Genomic DNA, 22,754 nt, shown 5'->3' with positions numbered 1-22,754 from the left:
AGGATTATTAAAATGATTTAGTTTAATTGAAAGACAATTTATGATGTTTAAACCAATTTAAGGATGCTTACTCTACTTTTGCTTAGTTTTATAAGATTTATTAGTAATTATTAAGTTTGTTTTGATAAGTTGTGTACATTTGTGTCATGTATATTTTTTTTACAAATATTAATTCATCTTATGCTTGTGTTGTGATTGTTAATATATTTTTGACCTAGTACTGTTCGGGGATTACACATTAGGTGTAATTCTTGAATAGTCCCCGTTTTAGATTGTCTTTGAATCTTTTATGCCATTTAGGTGGTAAATACTCAATTTTTTCTTGATTGTTATGAGACAAAATTTGGTTGACATTTCCTTTAATGTTCTCCGAATACATATGTAGAGTGAGAATTCATTCTAAATAATGTATTTGGAGAACTGTAAGGAAGTGCTGCCGAATTTTTGTCTCATTACAATCAAGAAAAAAAATTGGGTATTTACTAATGGTATGAAAGATTCAAAGATGGGTTTAGGTTGGAGAGATAAGGACCCCAATACTGAAAGTATTTTTTTGCAGGTTGTGGTTGTGGTGGTTGTTGTTGTTGTTGTTGTTGTTGTTGTTGTTGTTGTTGTTGTTGTTGTTGTTGTTGTTGTTGTTGTTGTTGTTGTTGTTGTTGTATGAATTATTCAAAGATAAGTTTATGAATGCTCTTACCATTTTTATTAATAATTTTTATTTACTAATATATATGTAGATTTGCAATGAAGAGATTAGAACGAAACTGGATGTATGAAAGGTTGGATTCCAATAAAAAATTAAGGAAGGAATTCGTAATAGGGGTTAATAAATTCATTGATTATGTTAAGCAACAAGACGAATTCATTAGAAATAAAGAAATTAGGTGTCCATGCAGTAAGTGCAAAAATAAAAAGTTTTTAGTTGAACAAGAAGTACGAAAACACCTTGGTCTAAAGGGTTTTTGTGACAACTATTATGATTGGGTGTGTCACGGAGAGAAATTCCCTGTTGAGGAAGAGGAAATGGCAATGCCCTCTGACAATCCTTATAGGGATATGGTAGAAGATGCGTTGCGCGATAGAATTGATCAAATTAGGGAAGAAGCTCTTAATGCCGAGGTGGTTGATGAATCTCCAAATCCCAATGTATTAGCCTTTTTTCAAATGTTAAAACGTGCCGAGCAGCCTGTCTACGAGGGATGTCGACTCTCATTGCTACAGTCGGCTGCAAGGCTTGTCGCTCTGAAATGTGAACACAACTTAGCCCATAAATGTGTAGATGGTTTCACGTCACTTATGGGAGACCTTCTTCCTCAAGATCATATTTTGATGCGTAACTTCTATGAAACCAAAAATGTTCTCAAAGCTCTTCAACTTCCTCATGAAAAGATAGATGCATGTTTTAATGGATGTATGCTTTTTTGGATGGACGACGCTCTTCTTGACAAGTGTAGAAAATGTGGTAGAGCTAGGTACAAAAGTGCAAAGAATGCAAATGGCAAAAATGTCCCCGAAAATTTCTTAAATTATTTCCCAATAGGGCCACGTTTGCAACGAATTTATGCCAAAAAAAACCTCGCGGAACAAATGCGTTGGCATTATGAAAACACCCGAGTTAGTGGGACAATGTCTCATCCAAGTGACAGTGAGGCGTGGAAACATTTTGATCATCTTCATCCTTCTTTTGCATCTGAGCCTCGGAATGTTAGACTTGGACTTTGCACCGATGGTTTCTCGGCTTTTGGGCCATTCGGGAACTGTTATTCATGCTGGCCGGTGATGCTTACACCTTACAATTTACCACCCTGGCTATGCATGAAAAGACAATTTATGTTCTTAACATTAATTACTCCTGGACCAAAGAGTCCCAAACAAAACCTTGACGTCTATTTACAGCCTCTAATTCACGAGTTGAAGCAATTGTGGGACACGGGATTGTTTACATATGACGTGTCTAGGAAACAAAACTTCGACTTAAGAGCCGCACTCCTATGGACGATCAACGACTTTCCTGCTTATGGCATGTTATCTGGTTGGTCAACTGCTGGTGAGAATGCATGTCCATGTTGTACGAAAAAAGAGACTAAATCGACTTGGCTTCAGCATAGCAGAAAATGGAGTTGGTTTGATTGTCATAGACAATATTTAGACACTGATCATACTTTTCGCAAGGATAAAGTCCACTTTCGAAAAGGAAGAATAGAGAACGATGTTCTTTGGAAAGAGGTTATCGGGCGAACAAGTGTGGGAATGTGTGAAAGATTCACCAAAAATCGTGGATGCATCTGACCATGAATTGAGAACGGTTAAAGCGAAACGAATTGGGTGGTGGAAACAAAGTATTTTTTGGGAGCTTCCATATTGGAGCACACTACTAATTCGACATAACCTTGATGTCATGCATATTGAGAAAAAAATTTTCGAACAACTAATTCACACGGTGATGGATAGAAAAGACAAGACAACCTTGAACCCAAATGCACAAAAAGACATCTTACAACTTTGTTCAAGGTCGCGAAAGGTGGATTGATCGTTTTGAAAAAGAGCAGAAGAAAGTGTTGTGTGATTGGATATGTAATTTAAAGTTTTCAGACGGCTATGCTTCAGATTTGAGAAGATGTGTCGATATGAATGAGTTGAAGCTACATGGCTTGAAAAGCCATGACTGTCATGTGTTTATGGAGCGTTTCTTCGCGGTTGCTTTAAGGCACCTTCTCCCTAAAAATGAGTGGAATACCATAACTGAGATTAGTCAATTTTTCAGAGACTTGTGCACTTCATCAGTACAAATTGAAAAAATAACAAGTCTCGAGAAAAATATTGTCGAGATAATCTGCAAATTGGAAAAAATACTTCCACCTTCATTTTTTAACTCAATGGAACATCTGCCAATTCATTTGCCATATGAAGTGAAAGTGGGTGGTCCTGTGCAATATAGGTGGATGTATCCTTTTGAGAGGTAATATCAATATCTTTTACGAAGCCTTTTAAGGTTATTACTTAATTTCATTCATTCTTAACCAATTTTTTTGTAGGTTCTTGAATCATTTGAAAAAAAAATTGGAAATAAAGCTCGTGTTCAAGGGTCATTATGCAACGCATATTTGCTTGAAGAAATAGCAAATTTTTGTTCTTTTTACTTTGAAGATCATATAGACACAGGCAAAAGACCTTGACATAGGTCAGAAAAAGGCGAAGTATTCTACCTTGCCCGAGCTATTTCAAGATCATGAGGGCACTACTTCTGGACAATATCGTGAAAGATTTTTGGAAGATAACGAATATGAACGTGCACACCTCTATGTTTTATCTAATTGTGATTCTGATGAGTTGAAACGTATGGAAAGGTAGGTGAATTTTTTTTTAATTTTAAACGTTGTTTCAAGTAAAACATGCAAAAATTAATTCAAAACTTAATTCGGCATTTTTGAATAGGTTGTTTGAGGATTACATCAAAAGAGAATATCCTGAGGTTTCTATGGCCGAGGATATTTGGAACAAATTTGAAACAAAATTCCCTGACTGGCTTAGAGGTCAAGTAAGTAAATAATATATATTCTATAATGCTTATTTAAATTATATTATTATTTGGTAAATAATTGGTTCTTTATCATTAATTCTAGGTAAATAATTTAAAAGATCCAGTTGTAGTTGCCTTAGCAAATGGACCTTCAAAAAAAGTAAGAACATGGAAGCGTTATTCCATCAATGGATACAAATTTCGAGCTTTCATAGATGGGAAAGATTTGGAAAAGTCTACAATTAACAATGGAGTGTGTGTGAGTTCGACTGAAGGAGCTGACTACTATGGAACCCTAAATGAAGTTGTTGAGTTGTCTTATAATGGCGAGAAAAACCCTTACAACGTTATTTTATTCAAATGTAATTGGATAGATAACTCAGAAAGAGGAATGCAAGTACATAAGGAATATAAACTTGTGGATGTTAATCGGAGCAAAAAATTTCCAAAATATGACCCATTTGTGTTAGCATATCAAGTGGAACAAGTTTGCTATGCTCCTTATCCAAATATCAAAAGAGATAAAGATCAGTGGTCAGCAGTATTTAAAATAAAGGCAAGATCACAAGTGGATGCTCCTACTGATGAATCTATCTTTCAAGAAGATATTAATAATGGTGATACAACATTGGCAATAATTGAAATAGAAGATGAGAATGAAAATGTGGAGGAGGAACAAGAATAAATGCAAGTACAGAATGATGATATGCAAGAGGAGGAAGATGAGGAAGAGTTAGGAGAGGAGGCTTTGAAAAAGTATTTAGAAGAAGATGATGATGAGGATTTTTTAGAATCGCTTTTTGAAAGCAACGAAAACACTAATTTAAGTGATGATGATGATGATGATGACTAGGATTTATATTAGTTGTAGATGTTTTGTACCCTTTCTTTCAATCTTATTACTTTGTTGGTACTATTAGTTGTAGATGTCGTATGGCTTAATTTAATGAAATCTAGTTTGTTTTCATTCAATCTTACTTTTCATTCAATCTTATTTTTTTACTTTGTTGCTATTATTTGATTACTTGACCGAGAGGGAGGGAGTACTATTTAATTTCTTACTTTGTTGTTATTATATGATTATTTGATTTCTTACTTTGCCAATTTCTTATTTGGTTGCTATTATTTGATTATTTGATTTCTTACTTTGCCAATTTCTTATTTTGTTGCTATTATTTGATTATTTGATTTCTTACTTTGCCAATTTCTTATTTGGTTGCTATTATTCGATTTCTAACAATGTTGAAGAATTTAGTTGGTTTCTATGGCGTCGAGGAGACGAAGACAAGGTAGTAATAGTAATGCAGGAAACCAAGGACACGAAAACGAGAATGAAGAAATACCAGCAGTTGACAAAATTCCTCTCGATTCCCTTGAGCAAGAAGGCGTTTGGTAAGTATGTTATTTTTTCGTAATTTATTATTTTTATAACGATTTATATATATATATATATATATATATATTTATTTATTATATTCTCATTTTTTTTTTCAGGTTCAGTGATGAAAAAGTTGTGAACTTGATATCGAATACTGTTGGATGCAACTACAAAGAACATGCTCCTAATTGGAAATCGGCGTCATCTACTATAAAGAAGGATTGGTGGAATTGGTTTGAGGTATTAGCAATTGTCATTTAATTTAATATTAGGTATTTTATTCATTTATTTTATATTTATTTACAATAAAGTTTATTTTCTAACTTTATTGTTTATTGAACAGTGGCGTGTTAGTTACGATCCCCGTGACAAGGCAAGGGTTAAGAAGGCTTGGGAAGATGCCATGAAGACCCGTTTACGGCAAATGATTTATCGAGCTTATCATAAGGAAGAGCATGAAAAGCCGGATTAGATTAGTGTTGAGTTGCACCGTCAATTGAGGAATAGACGACTTGAAGATCCTAGTTTCACGGGAAGATCGGAGCAGAATTCGGCCAACCGTAGGTCGGGAAGTGACGAGAAAGGGAAGGCGTTGGCTACTCACGTAATGGGTCGAAAAAACACTTTGCAATATATGGACTCAATGGTAATTTCTTCACTTCCTTTTTTAATTTATTACCTTTTTTTTCTTTAACTTTATTTAAAGTTAGTAATTATATTTAACAAGTATCAAAATTGTAGATTGATAAAGATGGGAAAGGAGATATTCCGTTCGCTTTGCAGGTGTTGGAGAAGACAAGGAAGCATAGCACAAAAGGATGGTTATCCAAAAAAACTGGTCAACTCTTCGTAAGTTACTATAATTATTTAATTTTTAACTCATTTTTTCAATCATGATTATTTAGTAGATGGTATCTAATCTTTCGTTTTTTATTGATATAGGGTAAAATCATCTCAAAGAAAACTGAGCTTCAGAGTCAAGGGGTCGAGAACATTGATGATAATGAAATTTATATTGAAGAACATGGAGGGTTTGATAAGAAAGGTAGAGTACTTGGCGCGGGAAATGCAGCACCACAAATTTGGGAGCACCACCGCCGCTCGACTGGTAACCTCTTTTGCTACTCCTCATACTCCAGGTTTTGTTGGTAGAGTCGCAAAAGAGAATGCGCGACTAAAGCAAGTCGAGGCCGAACAATCTCAAAGGCTTGCGGCAATAGAGGAGTTCTTGAGCCAACAAGGTTTTACCACTCAAACTTGTAACCCCGGAGGTGTATCTCAAGCTAGAAATGACTTTGATGATGATGGTGGCGACAATGCTAGGCCTACTCCTACTCACGTGTATTGATTAGTACTCCCTCCCAGTCACTATAATGTTCCCTCTTTCCCAAAACGGATTATTCAAGTAATGTTCCCCTTTCTATTTTTAGAAACTTTTACTCTTATTTTATTTATTTCTCTCTCCTATCACCAAACCCCACACAACTCTTTTACTCCTATTTTATTAATTTCCTTTATGTTTTGGCCCCACAATTCTTTATTTAACTACTAATAATTCATCCCTCTCTCCTACCACCAACCCCACACAACTCTTTTACTAATATTTTAATACTTTTCCTTAAGTATCGTGCCCATATCAAAGGGGAACATTATAACGACTGGGAGGGAGTAGTTGTTAGTTGATCTCCTACCCCGTAGTTTATGGACTTATTTAGCTTTCTTTGTTGAACAATTATTGTACTAAACGGTTGTAAACCTTTTATTTTAAGTTAATGCGAAGACGTTGTTTGGAAATCTCGTCTTGAACGAGTTGTGGATTTGTCAATTGCTGGATTTTCTGTATGTTTGTAGGAAACCGGGAGTATATGTAATTGCTTTCAAAGCAATGGGGGAGCCGAAAAGGGTCAGTAACCCCTGGTTCATTCTCGCCTCATGACGGACTTTGCGACGGATTTTCCGTCGCAAGTGTTGACTTTCTGGTTGACTTTTGGGACACGTGTCCCTGATGAACAGTGATTTGCGACGGATTTTCCGTCGCAGATATTGAACACGTGTCCCTGATGAACAGTGATCTGCGACGGAAATTCCGTCGCAGATATTGACTTTCTGGTTTACCAACGTGCCTACGTGGCCTCCCATGAACAGTGAACTGCGACGGACATTCCGTCGCAAGTCCCTCTTTTGCGACGGGTTTCTGCGACGCTTTGATCCGTCGCAGAACTTCCTTTGCAACGGAATTCCCGTCGCAAAACTAAATTTTGCGACGAAATAAAGCGACGGAATATTTCCGCCGCAATTCCGTCGCAAGTTCTATATTTGCGACGGGATTGACATATTTGCGACGGCGTTTTCCGTCGCTATGGAACCTTTTCTTTATAGTGAATTAACTTTTTCAACACCTTTTCCACATAATGAGATTGACTCAAAGCAATTTCATTGGAGTTACGAATAACCTTAACTCCTAGAATAACATCGGCTTCTCCCAAGCCCTTCATCTCAAAATGTGATGACAAAAATTTTTTCATTCTAATTATTACCTCCAAATTATTACCAAGTATTATCATGTCATCAACATATAAGCATATGATAACACAATCAGATTCTACCACTTTGGAATACATACATGAATCAAAATTGTTAACCATATACCCGTTAGTTGCCAAGGTGTTGTTGAATTTCTCATACCACTGTTTAGGTGCTTGTTTTAGACCATATAATGATTTGTTCAGCTTACACACCTTATTCTCTTGACCCTTTACCACAAACCCTTCAGGTTGCAACATATAAATCTATTCTCTTAGCTCACCATTCAAAAAGGCAGTTTTTACATCCATCTGATGTATAAAAAGGTTATGAATAGCAACTAAGGCGACAAGATTGTAATTGTCGAAATTTTGGTCACAGGTGAATAAGTATCAAAATAATCAATATCTTTCTTTTGTGTAAAACCTCTAACCACAAGTCTAGCTTTGAACCTTTCTATTGTTGCGTCAAGGCTCATTTTCTTTTTGAAAATCCATTTACTCGTGGTTTACTACCTTTAGGTAAATCAGTCAACTCCCAAGTCTGATTAGACACAATAGAGTCAAGTTCACTTTTAATAGCATCTTTCAAAAATTAGCATTTATGGATTTCATTGTCTCATTATACGTTTTTGGATCATCTTCTATTAAAAAACCTGAGACAAACTCATCACTAACACAAACAGCGTATCCATGTTCAGACAGTAATGTTGAAACAAAATCAGTTCTAAAGTTCTTTGGACATCTAGGTCTCTTAGTCCTTCTAGGTTCCAGAACATAATCAATAAAAGTGCTACTACTACTAGCATGCGAAGAGATGTCATTAGATGTAGGTAAACATGGAGATAAAGCAACATTCTTCTTTATTGGAAAAACATGCTAAAAAAATTCAGCATCTCTAGCTTCAGATATAGAACGATCGCTCACAGACATGAATCTATAAGCAGAGCTATTTTGAGCATAGCCTATAAACAGACAATCATAGGTATTTGGTCCAACGGTAGGTTTTCTAAAGTCAGGTAAACCCACTTTAGCCAAACACCCCCATACCCTAGGAAGCTCTGTAACAATACAGTTCTCTGTGCTATTGGGTACTCTATCGAGTAGGGCTTACTCTGTCAAGTAAGTAAGTTTGGTTTCAAAACAATAGTCTGCCTGACGGGTACTCGATCGAGTACGTGTGGCACTCGATCGAGTAAGTCACTTACTCGATCGAGTAAGTCGGTCTTACGGGTTATTTTGTCGGTTTTGTTAGGAATACGAGAATGATATTAAAACATAAGTCGTCAGTTTCTTTTCACTTTCACCCTGATCTAAATTCATAAGAGACAAAAACAAGTTACGTTACTTCTTCTTCTTCGCATTGCTATCAAATCCCAAGGATTGAGTCGTCAGAATTCAGTGTTCTTTACGGCATTGAGTCCGTAACGTTGTGGGTAAGATCTCAGTATAATTTTTATGTTGTTTTGTCAATTTTGGTTAAACCCTAATTGGGTAGATTTGGGGGTTTTTGGTGTTTGATTGGCTTAGTAGTAATTGCATGATTGTATGTGTGATTATAGGAGGAGATTTCGTAGAAGAGCATTTTTGATTAGCTGCTTGTGACGGTCTTGCGATTGCTTATTCCAGGTAGGATTTCTTACTCAGTTATTGGTTACATATGTGTTGGTAAATTGATTGTTGGTGGTTGTTGAATAATAACATTTGTTTATGTCGTAATGGAATTAGTGATTATGATTCTGTAGTTGGTTGTGATTGTTTGTCTGTGGTTCGCGAGGTGCGTCCTCGGCTGAGTAGAGTCACTTGCGGGAGTGACTTCACGCCCTTGATTCGCCCTCTTTGGAACCCACCACAGAGGGGATGTGCACATTAAGGAACATTGGTTATCGCTCGGATGAGATGAGCGGAGCTTAGGTGGGAACAGTTGCGGTCCCCCACTGGTGGTGAGGATTACTGGTTGCGACCGTAGTTTGGCAAGACTAGACCTTCAGGCTAGTCAGGTGATTGGTGATATGACGGAGTTGGGTGATTGTGTATACAGTTGATATTGTTTTATCTTATATTTTGTAATCAGTAACTGACCCCGTTTAAATGTTTTAAAAACTTTGGTGATCTATTCGGGGGTGGTGAGCAGTTATTGAGCATATATGATTTAGATGCGCAAGGGATAGCTGGGCATGTGTCACCACGAGTATATTAGAAGTCTTCCGCTGTTATGTCGAACATTATATTTACATTAGTTAGTTTTGATTTTGGAACGGTTGTATCATACTTTGCAGTTTTTGGGTTTTGATGTATTCACTTAAACTATTAGTACGTTCTTTTATGGTCTATTTGATATCCATTGCTTTGGGTAACCGAGATGGTAGCACTTCCATTTGCTAAGGTAAGCCTTGGTAACGCACTTTGGTAGATGGGGGTGTTACAAAGTGGTATTAGAGCGACGATTTTGGAACCTGTAACTAATGAGCCCAATGAATATAGAGAGTCAAGTTAAAATGAACCCGGGTAGGAGTTGTTTGGAGCTAATGCAAAGACTTGGGAGACGTCCTAAAGTCGCGAACTCGCCCTACAACTTTAAACCGATCACTATGTGGTGTCATGGGATCGCTATGTGCTTGTTAATGTCCTATTGCATACATAATGAATGATGTGTTGTATGAATATGTTGGATGGATGGGTGTTATGTGGTTGAATGAAGGTGTGGTGGAAAAGATGAAGGTAATTGTTTATGATAATATGGATTGTAGTTGAGATCGCTACTAGTTACTATTGTTTATATGCATGTGATTGGATGAATAAATTGTATGAATACGTGTATGAATATGATCTATGAATTGGTTTGAAAAGATGAAGTAAGGAATTGCATGAGAATATGAAATTCATGTGGAGAACATGTTTATGTGATGAAAGTGAATTTTCTACTTTTGCTATGTTAGTAACATATGAATATGGGATTTTATGTTTTATATTATGTTATTGTTGTACGTAAAGTTATAGAATAAAGCATGTGGGTAGTACATGATTGATAAGTTGAATAATATATGTGCATGATGGATGTTGTTTTCTGGCTTTTATAGATAGTAACATGTGGTTAGGAATACTGGTTTTACGAGTATCGAGTTGGCTTTGTTTACTTTGTTGTTGTGTAAGTTGTTTGGTAGAAAGAATCAAGTAGTTATGTTGACCGATTATAGAGGCTGTCTTCAAACTGTTATAACTTGAGATGTATATATGATTTTGATGTGATTCTAATTGGAGGTGATAGTTTGTTCTTTTACGATTCTAAATATAGGTCACACGCCTAAAATGACCAAGAAACGAGTGAGATATGACCGTTTTACAAAAATTGGACAGTGATGAGAAATGCGTAGGGTACTCGATGGAGTGGCCCTTACTCGATCGAGTGCATCTCTTGTTACTCGATCGAGTACCCCTTACAAGATCGAGTAGCCCTGGTAATTTGTTGTACGTGCTTCTGACCTTCACCTACTCGATCAAGTAGGTTGTACTCGATCTAGTGACTCCTGTTTTGGGTCATATGCTTATCTTTAGACTTCGTCGCATATTATGTTTAATTGAAGGGTATTTTTTTTTGCTTCTTTATGCATTTTTTTACATAGATTTTGGTTTTGATGCATAAGTTACTCAATCTTATGACATAAGGAGTGGCACATTATGATGAGTATGAGTTTGGTGGGGAGGACATGAGTTATATGTGGTTGTGATGGATAGTGGAAAAAGAAAAGGGAGGTTAATGAGCTTATTGAGGCATGAAGCATGTTTTGTGAGATGTGGTTAGTGATATGATTGTGTGTTGGGTAATGTAAAAGTAAGTGAATATGGGTAAGGGGGTGATGTAAGTTTATGGAACGTGAGAATGAAAAGATTGAAATGAGGGATGCAAATGGTGGTAACTTGGGATGTGTTGTAACGGAGGCGTCCCGTTATCCAAAAAGTTAATTGATAAGGCGATAAGAACAATAAATAACGAATGTAAATAAAGCTGACACAAAGATTTACGTGGTTCACCAGTAAAATAACTGGCTACGTCCACCCTGCGAGGAGATCAAATTTCACTATAGTGGAGAAAATAGTACAACAGTAGACCGGTACACACGCGCTCAATATGAGCCAAAAGTATACCCTATTCTACCAACAAATATAGTAGTCTCAAAGGAACAAAAGAGACTACCCCAATAATACGAAGGACAAATAATCTTGAGGGCTACCAAGATCTGAACAAACTCCTCCGATTTTCAAAGACAGATGAACACCAATAATAGAGCCCGGAACAAACCGAGTTTTCTTCTTCAGAAGGAACCTCACAAATCGACTCTCTTTATTGTGCTCTCAAATCTCTCTCTTAATTAACCTAGAATAAAACTTGGGTATTTATATATTTATTCTACCCAAGATAAAATCTATATATATATATATATAAAAGAGAGTTTTTTCGAGCGATCTGAGAGCGTCCACATCATCAAAAATCAATTTAGGAAAGTATAATTTTTGATGTAAAAAATAAAGTGAAAAATCTTTTAATTATTATAATATGTATATTTCCTAAATTATATTCAAGAAATATTTCCAATTTTTATATCAAACTTTTACATTTCATTTGGCAAAAAAAATATCGTTAAAAAAATTATGAAAATAATATAATTAGCTTTGTGGTAAAAAAATGCTATCATTAGAGTATAAATTTCATATTATTTGCACATATTAAAGATGATGTATTTCTTAATACGTAAAATTGTGTACTTTTTAATATGTTTTGTCCCACATTGGAAAATAAGTAGGTGTGGTGAATATACTACATATAAATAGTAGAATTGTCCCACATCGAAAGATTAGTATTAGGTGATGTGATTCTATGATTATAAATAGGAGGCATATTTGGAACTTATGTATCCACCCAAAATTTTTTGAGTCTCATCAACATTGTTTTAAAGAGCTCTTAAGATTTTCTATCATTATCTACGATATGATATAAAAAATACTGTGGAAATCGTTGGGAACTACCCGTGAAAGAGTTAAGAACATGAACAAGAAAATCAAAAAATACAAAACTAAAGGTTTTACTAATGGTAGTCTCCTGACATAGTACAAAACTAAAGATTTTACTAATGGTTGTCTTCTAAATGCAGTATTAGAGTGTTAATGAGTCGGTATATATATGATGTAGAGATCCCTATCTAATGATCGAGACTAGGTAGTTTTACCTTCAAAGAAAAATAATATGTATACAATAGTGGTTTTTAAGAAGAGACATGTATTTCTTGGTATGTTATATCTTTCACATTGAAAGATAATGTAGGCATGATGAACATACTACGTCTAAATAATTAAATTATGTATCTCACATTGAAATAATAGTATACGGTACGGTGATTCTATAAATATAAATAAGAGGCATCCTTGAAACTTAGGTATTAACCCAAAATTTTTTGATATAAAAGATATGCACTTTTTAGTATGTTATATGTCTCATATTGAAAAATAATGTAGGTGTGATGAATATATTATGTATAAATAATAGAATTGTCCCATATATATACATTTTCTATATTATATTAAAGTGATGTTTATAATTTTGATATAAAAACTTTATATTTCATTTGACAAAAAAGTATGTATGAAAATTATATAATTAGATTGTGACAAAAAAATGTTATCATTAGAGTGTAGATTGTATTATATTGTGTTTTCTCATTATTAAATGGGTTGATGTCAAAGTAGGTGCAAAAAAAATGGTGTACTTAGTATGTTATGTGTCCTACATTGAAAAGTAATGTAAGTGTGGTGAATATACTATGGATAAATATTAGAATTGTCCCACACCGGAAGATTACCATAAGGGAGGGTGATCTTATGATTATAAATAGAAGTCATAACCCAACCTCTTTTGATTCTCTTAAGTATTGTCAGAGAGAGCTCTTAAAAGAGTTTGTATTACTGTCTCTACAATAACGATTTTTAACCTAAGTTAATCTTTGGAAAATCTTTTAGTTATTATAATATATACTCTGTATTTCTTATTTTATATTCAAGTGATGTTTCTAATTTTTATATAAAATCTTTTACATTTCATTTGGCAAAATAATGTCGGTAAAAAAATTATGAAAATAATAGTATTAGATTCATGGTAAGAAATGCTATCATTAGAGTATATTAGATTTCATATAATTTGCACATATTAAAGATGGTTTATTTCATAGTATGTTATATGTCCACGTTGAAAAATAATATAGGTGTGATAAATATAGTACATATAAAAAATAGAATTTTCCCACATCGAAATATACCATAAGGTGGGTGATTCTATGATTATAAATAGGAGGCATCCTTAGAACTTAGGCATCAACCCAAAATCTTTTGAGTCTCTTAAGTATTGTCTTAGAGAGCTTTTAAAAGTTTATATCATTATATTTTCTACCTATAGATTTTATATGTCTCATATTGAAAAATAATGTAGGTGTGGTAAATATACTACGTTTAAATAATATAATTAGAATTGTGTTAAAAAAAAAAATCTATCATTAGTGTATAGGTTTCTATCATTTGCACATCTTTTAATTATGATAAAAAAAAACGTTCATGATAGCATGTGTAAGCTATCAAAGGTCAAGGTTACCATGCAAAATTTCCAATATTATAATAATATAGTTAATTAAATTTCCATTTAAAAGAGAGAGATATCGTACCAACAAAACAATAAAGAGGGTATTATTTTTTAATTGTTATTTTATTGCCACACCATCAATTTAACGTCTATTTAACAGCCTTTACATTAGGGGGTACCATGAGCAAAAAAATGGAACCTCAAGGGTACCATAGGCAGATTCTTAAAAGTAGGGATAACATGGAAAATCTGACAAAATTAGGGGTACCACGAGAAATTTCTGTATCTCAATTATATTAATTTTTTTTTAATATTAATGGAGAGTAATTGATCATATTATTAAATTTATAATGAGTAACAATTGTCTGTATTCGGTATTCGGGATTTGGTTGGATGTCGAACTAAGTGCAAAAAAGATGGTGTAATTCTGAGTATGTTATTTGTCCCACATTGAAATACAATGCATGTTTGATGAATATATATTATGTATAAATAGTAGAATTGTCCCACATCAGAAAAAATTCCAAGTTTGGTGAATATATTACTTATAAATAGTAGAATTGTCCCACATCAAAATATTAGTATAAGATAAATAAGAGTTAACCCACGTATATATTAATTTTTTATTTTTTTTTAAAGAGAAATTTTAATGATATGTAAACAAATCATTAGACATAGAATCTAAACATTAAACCCTTGATAACTTTTTTTTTTTTGCATTATAAATAAGTTAATTACCCCGTTGCAACGCACGGGCATTCAAACTAGTATCTAGACTAATAAAGAATAAACTAATAGGAAATTAAATTCCTAACTAATGCAAATCCCCTAAAACTCCCGTATAACAAAAAAAACTAGGAAATTCCTAGTGGGACCTACACCCACTAAATTTCCAAGATACAAAACCACAAAGCGTGACTTGCACTAGCACAATTACCCGACGAAACAAACTTCACGTTACACAACAACGACTCGCCCGTGTCACGGCTTCATCTTCCCTTAGCTTATTCGTCTTCGACACAAATTCAAGGCACAAATTCCTAACAAATCTCCACCTTGACTTGAATTACCCAAAAACGAATCAAACCCAAATGAGCTTCAATAGAATCGATCCTCAAGTCACTATACGTCCCAATAGTCTTCATTTTGACTTGAAAACAACTCTCAAAACGGACAAATGAACCAAGTGTGCAACAAATGTGACCAACATACGAAGTACCCAATGTAGTAAGCTGAAAACTACCAATTGTACTAAGTACCCAACATATCTTCATACCAATAGGAAGGCCAGACGTAGCAAACTCCGAAGAGAGCAAAAGCTACCAAACGCCAGCACAAATATATGAGATACCCAATGTCACTATGATGGAACGGTGTACCAAAACAAAACACACTAGATTCCAAAAACAAAATATCCTCCAAACTACATGGCTAAATGTACAGTCGTACCAAACTGTCCCAAAAGAAGACGCAAACGCCATGAACAAACAAATGTCTCACTTGAGTATACTAGGTGTCATGACCACCACAAAAATGCCTACACCAAGGCAACAAAACTCAAGTTGAAACCAAAACAAAAAACAATATTCTAAGCGAGCACAAATTAACTCCATCAAAGGTACAAATTGTTAGACAAGATAGTCCAACCCTAAAGCTCCAAAGAATAAACTCCCGTCGAAGTTTCAAATGACCCCTTACGAGATCCCAAACGACTCTCTTTCAAGAGCCACAAACAGCTCCACCTGGAGCCCCAAACCGCCTCACCTCTTGGGGCGCAGACCGCCTCATTGAGGCGCAGAGACAAAAGTAGATAGCTTGTCTTGAGAACCCTGTAGCTTGACCTGTACCGGAATAAACTCCACCTTACTATCACCACTACCATTCCCACTAAAGCTATCCAAACCCGAATTATCCAGAATATCACCAAGTGACCCAAACTGAATGTGCTTCAAAGTATCGTTCACATATCCAAGTTGCATATCCCCCATCTTAGACTCGAGAGAGACCGAAGAACGATTACTTGATGCTCCAACAGTCAGCCCAATGCCTTGAAGGACATAAATATTTCCTTCCTTAACACCCCTCCAAGTAACAGAAGAACTCTTACCAACGCACAACGATCCACCATCACCTTGAAAACTGTAGCCCTGATCAACTAACATCCCAAGTGATACAAGATTTCTTTTCAAACGTGGAACATGCCTAACACCTTCTAGGAAGACTAACAACACCATCACATGTCTTAACTCGAATAGTACCAACTCCAAGCACCTCACAAATAGACCCGTCACCCATGGCAACATTAACCCCATGTGAAGTTTCATAAGAAGTAAACCATTTCCCTAAAAGGACACATATGATAAAACACATCCCGTATCCAAAATCCAACTATCCGAAGAACGTGGAACAACATCAACAACGAGAGCATAATCTTCCTCAGAATCGTATTTAGCAACCTTTTGTGCAACAGCAGAAACACCAGCTTCCTTCTGGAAAAATGCAAGTAATAAAACACAATACAACAGCCAGCAATGTCCGGCATCTTTATCTTACAGTTGAATATGTCACGAACTCATAGGAGGTGAACTGGAAAGGTTGACATGGAATAGGGTTCCTGCTCGAATTCAGGCCCAATATTATAATTTTACTCAGGAAATAAGTACAAAGTATTCAACACTACCTAATTTCTCCCAGTTTCCCGACTATGGCGAGGTGAGCCGGTGAGGGATCTGATTTTATACGGTTTTATCCATGTATTCAAATTTCAAAGCATGTTGATGTTGTTTCCTAATCATATCTAATGAAAATTACATGACATATAAGAATCATTTCCAGTTCGGTCAATGTTTCCTTCCGAAGTTTATGATTAGAGATTTATGTAGTGTTTGTCAGGAATGGAAAAATCATCAAACAAAGAAGAACTTAATTAGAAAATTAAAAGGCAGATCTGAACTTACGGTCGGGGTCCATAGACTTTGATCTGGCGCACATGAGTATCCCTACCGTTGAGGTGATTAGACAAAACAATAATTTGAAGCATAAACGTATTGACAAAAACTTCCCTGTCAAAATGAATAACACTCATCAGAAGTTGGTTCAAGGTGTTCAGATGTTCATAGATCTAAGAACAGTTAAAAATGCAAACCAGTCATGCATGCCGAAAATGAATGTAACTTCTTCTATCAAGGCAATAAAACGATGTAGAAAGAAAAAGGCAATATAATTTTCTTTTTCTGTTGCTAACCAACAGAGAGAACCAATTCGACTGTAAATGTTCAAATTGCGGGCCTTGCTCTTATCTTCAGAGTTGTCAGTTAACAAAATTTATTAGACATCCCCATATACATCAGTGCCACTGATAAAACCGGTCCACATATACAAATGTCGTTTTGGAGGCATCTTACCTAATGTCGTTTTGGAGGCATCTTTCTAATTTTTAGTGACTAGAATTATACAAATATTTATACTTTATTCACCTCAAAATTGAGATGAAACAGGTGACAGCTTTACGCATTGAAAAGTTACGTTCAGGTTATGGAATCCATCACCAGCTCTTATAGAAATCTTACTCGGAGTGTAGCTCTCATCAAGCTTGTAATCGACATAGAGAACAATCAGCTGAAATCAAAATAGTATCAGAGTTCAGAGAGCGGTGAGTCGCAATTCGCAATCAGTACAAACCAAACAAATACGAAAAATAAATAGTGAATTAGCACATTTACTTGCAGTTTCACTTTCTTCTGGAACTGAATGTTAATAACATGAGGTTGTGCTCCATCAGATCTAGTTACACACAAGGGAATAAATTAGGATATACGACTATGCTTAACAGTTAACACGAGTAAAAACTGATAAGAAAGCCAGCAAAGAAGAGTCAAGATTAGAGACAGGGGAGTAGTTTATCGCCAATAGGTCTCAAAATTGTCATCGCGGAGGCATTGAACGCCATTGCCAGGCTTGCAAGAACTAACACTCCAAGCAGCATTCTTTGTCATCTCTCTTAGATCACTATCCACACTCAAATGCTTACCACCTCCAATTAGCTTTCCCTCCTCCCCATCACATGATTCCGTTGCCATCTTAGTGGCTCTCACCAGTCTCCTATCCACAGAGGCACATAAATTAACTCATTTCCCAAATTTCGCAAACATAAGATAACTAAGCGAGATGGCCTCATGACCCACAAAGCTTTGACCATTGATTTCCCCATATATACATAAAACCTTAAAAATTAAAATTTGTCGCGTTTGATTCATCAAAACATTAGTCAACCGTGGCAGAGCCGGGATTTGAAATTATGGGTATGAAAGTTTTCAGTGTGGGAAATATAATAATAAACTAAAATAAAATAAAAAATCGGAACTTTCAACTAAAATCTTCAATTTTTTAGTTGAAAAAACTCATCGGATTACATTAGTAACATTACAGACAGTAAAGAATTGAACTGAAACACCTCAAAACCCCAATTTCAAAAAAACCAAGAATTGGGTGATTTCCAATTCAAAATTGTGTAAAAGTATGAAGAATTACATCAATTAGGGAAAAGGGTAGGAATTTAATCAAGTCTACTAATCAACAAAGCAGAAATTAACTCAAAAATAGATGAAATTATAGGACAATCAGCATAATCAGAAATTATAAAATCATAATGATTAACCCAATAGTAGTTTAGAACGACTCAAATTAATTAATTAGATTAGATTAGAGTTTGATGATTAATTGATTAAATCAGATAACAGAAGAACAAGAGAGTTAGAAAGCTTACAGATTGGCGGGGAGTAAACGGTTTGAATATTAGAGAGGAAGACGTAATTTGATTTTGGAACACTCTAAACCCAGAAGAGTGAGTGATATTTTCAATTAAAGGACTCTATTTAAGTGGATATCGCACCGTACCCGTCTTGTTTAGAGCGGATGTTGGTAGAATTTTAACGGATGGTGAGACGGATATGAGAATCGAACATTTTATTGAAAATAAGGTCGGACTTGATGACTATTAGAGAATATTATATTAGAGATATTATTATTAGAGTATAGTTAGGATATTATACCGAGGAATATTCTTGGACTATTCCGCAAGTTAGCATCCTATATATTGCAATCAGTTTATCAATAATATTCACCTCATTCAGTTATACTTTCCCTTATATTATTAACTAGTTGGAAAGCCCGTGCGATACACGGGGATCCAATTAGGATCATTTTTTACAATATACATGTTGAACATCCTAATAATTTTTTGAACAACAGATTGTACGTATAGGTTGATTTACATGACCATAGTTTGGTATTATGTAGAAGTTAGATAAATTGATTAAAAAAAAGTTCAATTATGTTGAAAATTGGAACACGCAAAACTTTGAGATTGATTTAGTTGATTATTGATGAATCATCAGTCCCTTTAACATAAAATCCACTTCCTTTGGTATTAATTATATCAGTTGTATAACATCCAAAGATACATTTGTATTATGTAGTTACCTATTCTTATTGTTATACACACCATATGTTTTTAGTTAATAAGTTAATATAAAGCGTTATTATCGATAATGTGGTTTAATTCGTCAAAATGAACTCATGATAACCGAGGCTGACATTTATGAGATTCGCAAATTAGATTAACCTACAACATTTACCAATATATTCGAGTTTGTAAGCATGCGATGATGTAAAATTTCAAAGGCAATACGCAAAATAACAGGTATCTCAATTATATATGTATCCTAGTTGGAGAATTTGTTAGATCTCTAAATAATAGAATTTGTTTTTGACTATCGACAATTAAGACTGGTTGTTCCCTATGAAATTCATATAAAATATATAATAAGACACCTAATTTGGTATATGTGTAAAAACTTCTTTGTAAACGATATTTTTCATGTGTCCCAGGTACATTTGTTCCCTATTATCAGTGTAGAACTTTAATCCCTCGGTGATATTATTCTACGTTGTTACATAAAGCTAGACATGACTAAAATCTGGTTTCGGCAGATAAACTTCAACATGATTAAGTGAGTGCCCCTGAATCTTATTTAACATCATGACGTAGCATGACCGTAATTGATATTGTCTCCTCTTAAGCATGAAAGAGATTTTGTATCCGGGAAATCATCACTATCCTCGTGCGCGGGTATGGAGATATGAGTCATTAAAGTCTCAGGTCTAGTATATAGATATATGTTTATATCTGAAAGAATAATTAAATAAATGTTTTATTTCTTAGAGATTAGGATAGCTAATAGGTACTACTCCTAAATTCAATTAGATCTCGTCTTATTTTATTAAAAAAAAAGATTGATCATAGGATTAATTAACTTGTACCTAAGATTGTGCAACTCATTGATATATGTGTTATTAGTACTTTCCAAAGTATAGTTAAATAAATACTTTAGTGTCGAGTATGTTGTCCGTAAGTTGCATAGATTCTAAATAATTGGCTAAATGTATAATCTATATGGACATTTTAGTCTTTTTTGTGTAAAGGGGAGTGTAGCGATCATTAGTGATTGAACATATGATTTTATAAGGTAAACTAATTGACATTTCGATAACACAATTTTTTTCCTTCAAATAGTAGTTTTGAGAGTTTTATTGATAAAACTAAACAAAAATGATAATTCATTTGTGTTTTAATTAATTTACATTGAATGTTGTACATACAATATGCATACAGTGCACGTCTCTCTTTGCATCTTTGTAACTAAAGTATGATAATGACTAATATATATGTGGTACACAGTACACCCTTGGACTTCTTGGATCCCTTATTTTTGGACCTCTCATCCCCACCTTAAACGAGTGTTTGATGTCCTCTATAATAGTCAATGGCTCATAGAACGTTTATGACAATGAGTTTAACTTAGCTTGTGCTCCTTCAAAAGTTTCTCATTAGGCCTCTCTTATTCTAAAGTCCTCTTACCCTCACTATAGACCTAGCAAAACTAAATCAGCCTGAATGGCCTGGTCCAAAAAAAACATGACCCAAACCCGAATTGAGAACCCAAATATGACCAAGACCTAAATTGGTTCGCGCAGTTTATTATCGCAAACTGACATTCTCTCTAATAATTAACTTGAAAACAACATACCCGAAAATAACTTGAACACAAAATTACCCGACTCGGCCTATCTAGTTCAGCCCGAATTCTGCCAAACCCGAAAAACTCGAACCTGGCCCGTTTGCCAGGTCTACTCACCTTACGCTTCTTTTCTTGGCAACCTTAAATGGTTCTGGTCTACTCGTACCAGCACCATATATCTCTTTTCTTATGACTTTTTTGGCGGGTTGTACTCCCACATAATGTTACCTTCTCCTCCGGGGGTTTATCTATTTCACCTTCTTGCGGCATGTGTCCCTCGTTTCATATTCTGTAGGGTTCTTGTCAGCTTCCATTTACTTTCTACTCCTTTAATTTGACTTTCAGCTTAGACTCTTTCAAAACTTCAATCACTCCAACTCGTCTTAATTTACTTTCATATTTTCTCCTTATTCATTTGGTAGTTTTGATTAACTTGGTGTTAAACCCCTTTGACCCGCAGTGGATTTATTACTCATTTTCATTGTTCTTCATGGTCTCTTGCCAACGCTCTTGAAACTCGCCCTTTGACACCTTTCAATTGAATTTATTAAGGCCCTCCTAATTCTTTGTGGCACAAGATCATTGTAGCCGCCTTCTTCTACGCTACTTCTCTTTTGGTGGGTATTGGTTAGGTTGCCTGTGATAATTTAGAGCAGTGGTTAGAAGGATGAACTTTCAAGTGTACTCCATGTACCCCTTTGGAGCGAATTACATGTCATTCAGGTTGGTCTTCTTTCTTGTGCAATCGCATGGGTTGTTTCATTGTCATCTCAATACGTCTTTCTTGCTACTTCCTCCATTTCATTTTTATTGTACTCATTTTTGTAAAATTTATTCCAAATTAATTATTCCCTTTCTAAATTTGGTATGCTAAAATGGTAGACTACCACTATTACCCCTAATCTTTTAACTATCAGTCGCTCCATCAAAATGACCCTTTTTCTCAAATAAAGGGTTAGAGTAGTGGTTTTACATTTATCTCTTAAACCTTCCCAAAACAGCAAGTAGGACACCAAATTAAAAGTGGGATGGATGAAATATTATTCAATTAAATCACAATGTTTTAAAAATGGTGTGATAAAAATTCACTCATAAATAACATAGCATGAATTCTGGTAATATTCTATATTTTATAAATGATGGGTGGGTATAAGCAGACGTTATCTTAAAAATATTGTTGTTATTGTATTTGAGTTTATCTTAATAGTATATTCTATAATAGTAATATTAACATTTGATTATTGGTATTGATGATTGGCATGGCCTGTTGTATCGACCTATGTCTTAAACACTAAGAACTTCAACTTCGTACATTTAACATGTATGCTTCTAACATGGTTTGATGTTGATTATAAAAATCTTAATCAGATTGTCATACCTAGATAATTGTCATTGAATATCAATAACCTAATTCAAGATCATGAATTAGCCATTAACTTACATAAATTTAGTGAAGTGGTAGTATTAGTCAAACAAACGTTTTAGAAACTCAAAATTTAAAGGTATTGTCAATATTATTAATTATACAAATCCTCCCCATATATTATTCTCTCCTGTAATAGAAATTTACTCGGAAAACACTATGTCAATATCACAAATATTCATGGAATATAAATTACTAAACTGTCTC

At 34.6% G+C, this 22,754-nt stretch overlaps 1 protein-coding gene across 1 annotated transcript in view; it reads right to left on the bottom strand.

Annotated features, from left to right (window-relative positions):
* Window positions 1–18,943, bottom strand: part of LOC141657067 (anaphase-promoting complex subunit 10-like) — a 37,676-nt gene extending 18,733 nt beyond the window's left edge. Inside the window, exon 1 of the mRNA XM_074464181.1 lies at window positions 18,811–18,943. The gene's annotated coding sequence lies outside the window, so the exon portion shown is untranslated. The remainder of the gene's footprint in view (window positions 1–18,810) is intronic.
* Window positions 18,944–22,754: the final 3,811 nt, after the last annotated feature.

The sequence above is a fragment of the Silene latifolia genome, chromosome 5 (assembly GCF_048544455.1).
Source record: "Silene latifolia isolate original U9 population chromosome 5, ASM4854445v1, whole genome shotgun sequence".
Classification (NCBI taxonomy): Eukaryota; Viridiplantae; Streptophyta; class Magnoliopsida; order Caryophyllales; family Caryophyllaceae; genus Silene; species Silene latifolia.
The sequence above is the reverse complement of the archived record's forward strand: the minus strand, read 5'-3'. Positions and strand labels throughout refer to the sequence as shown.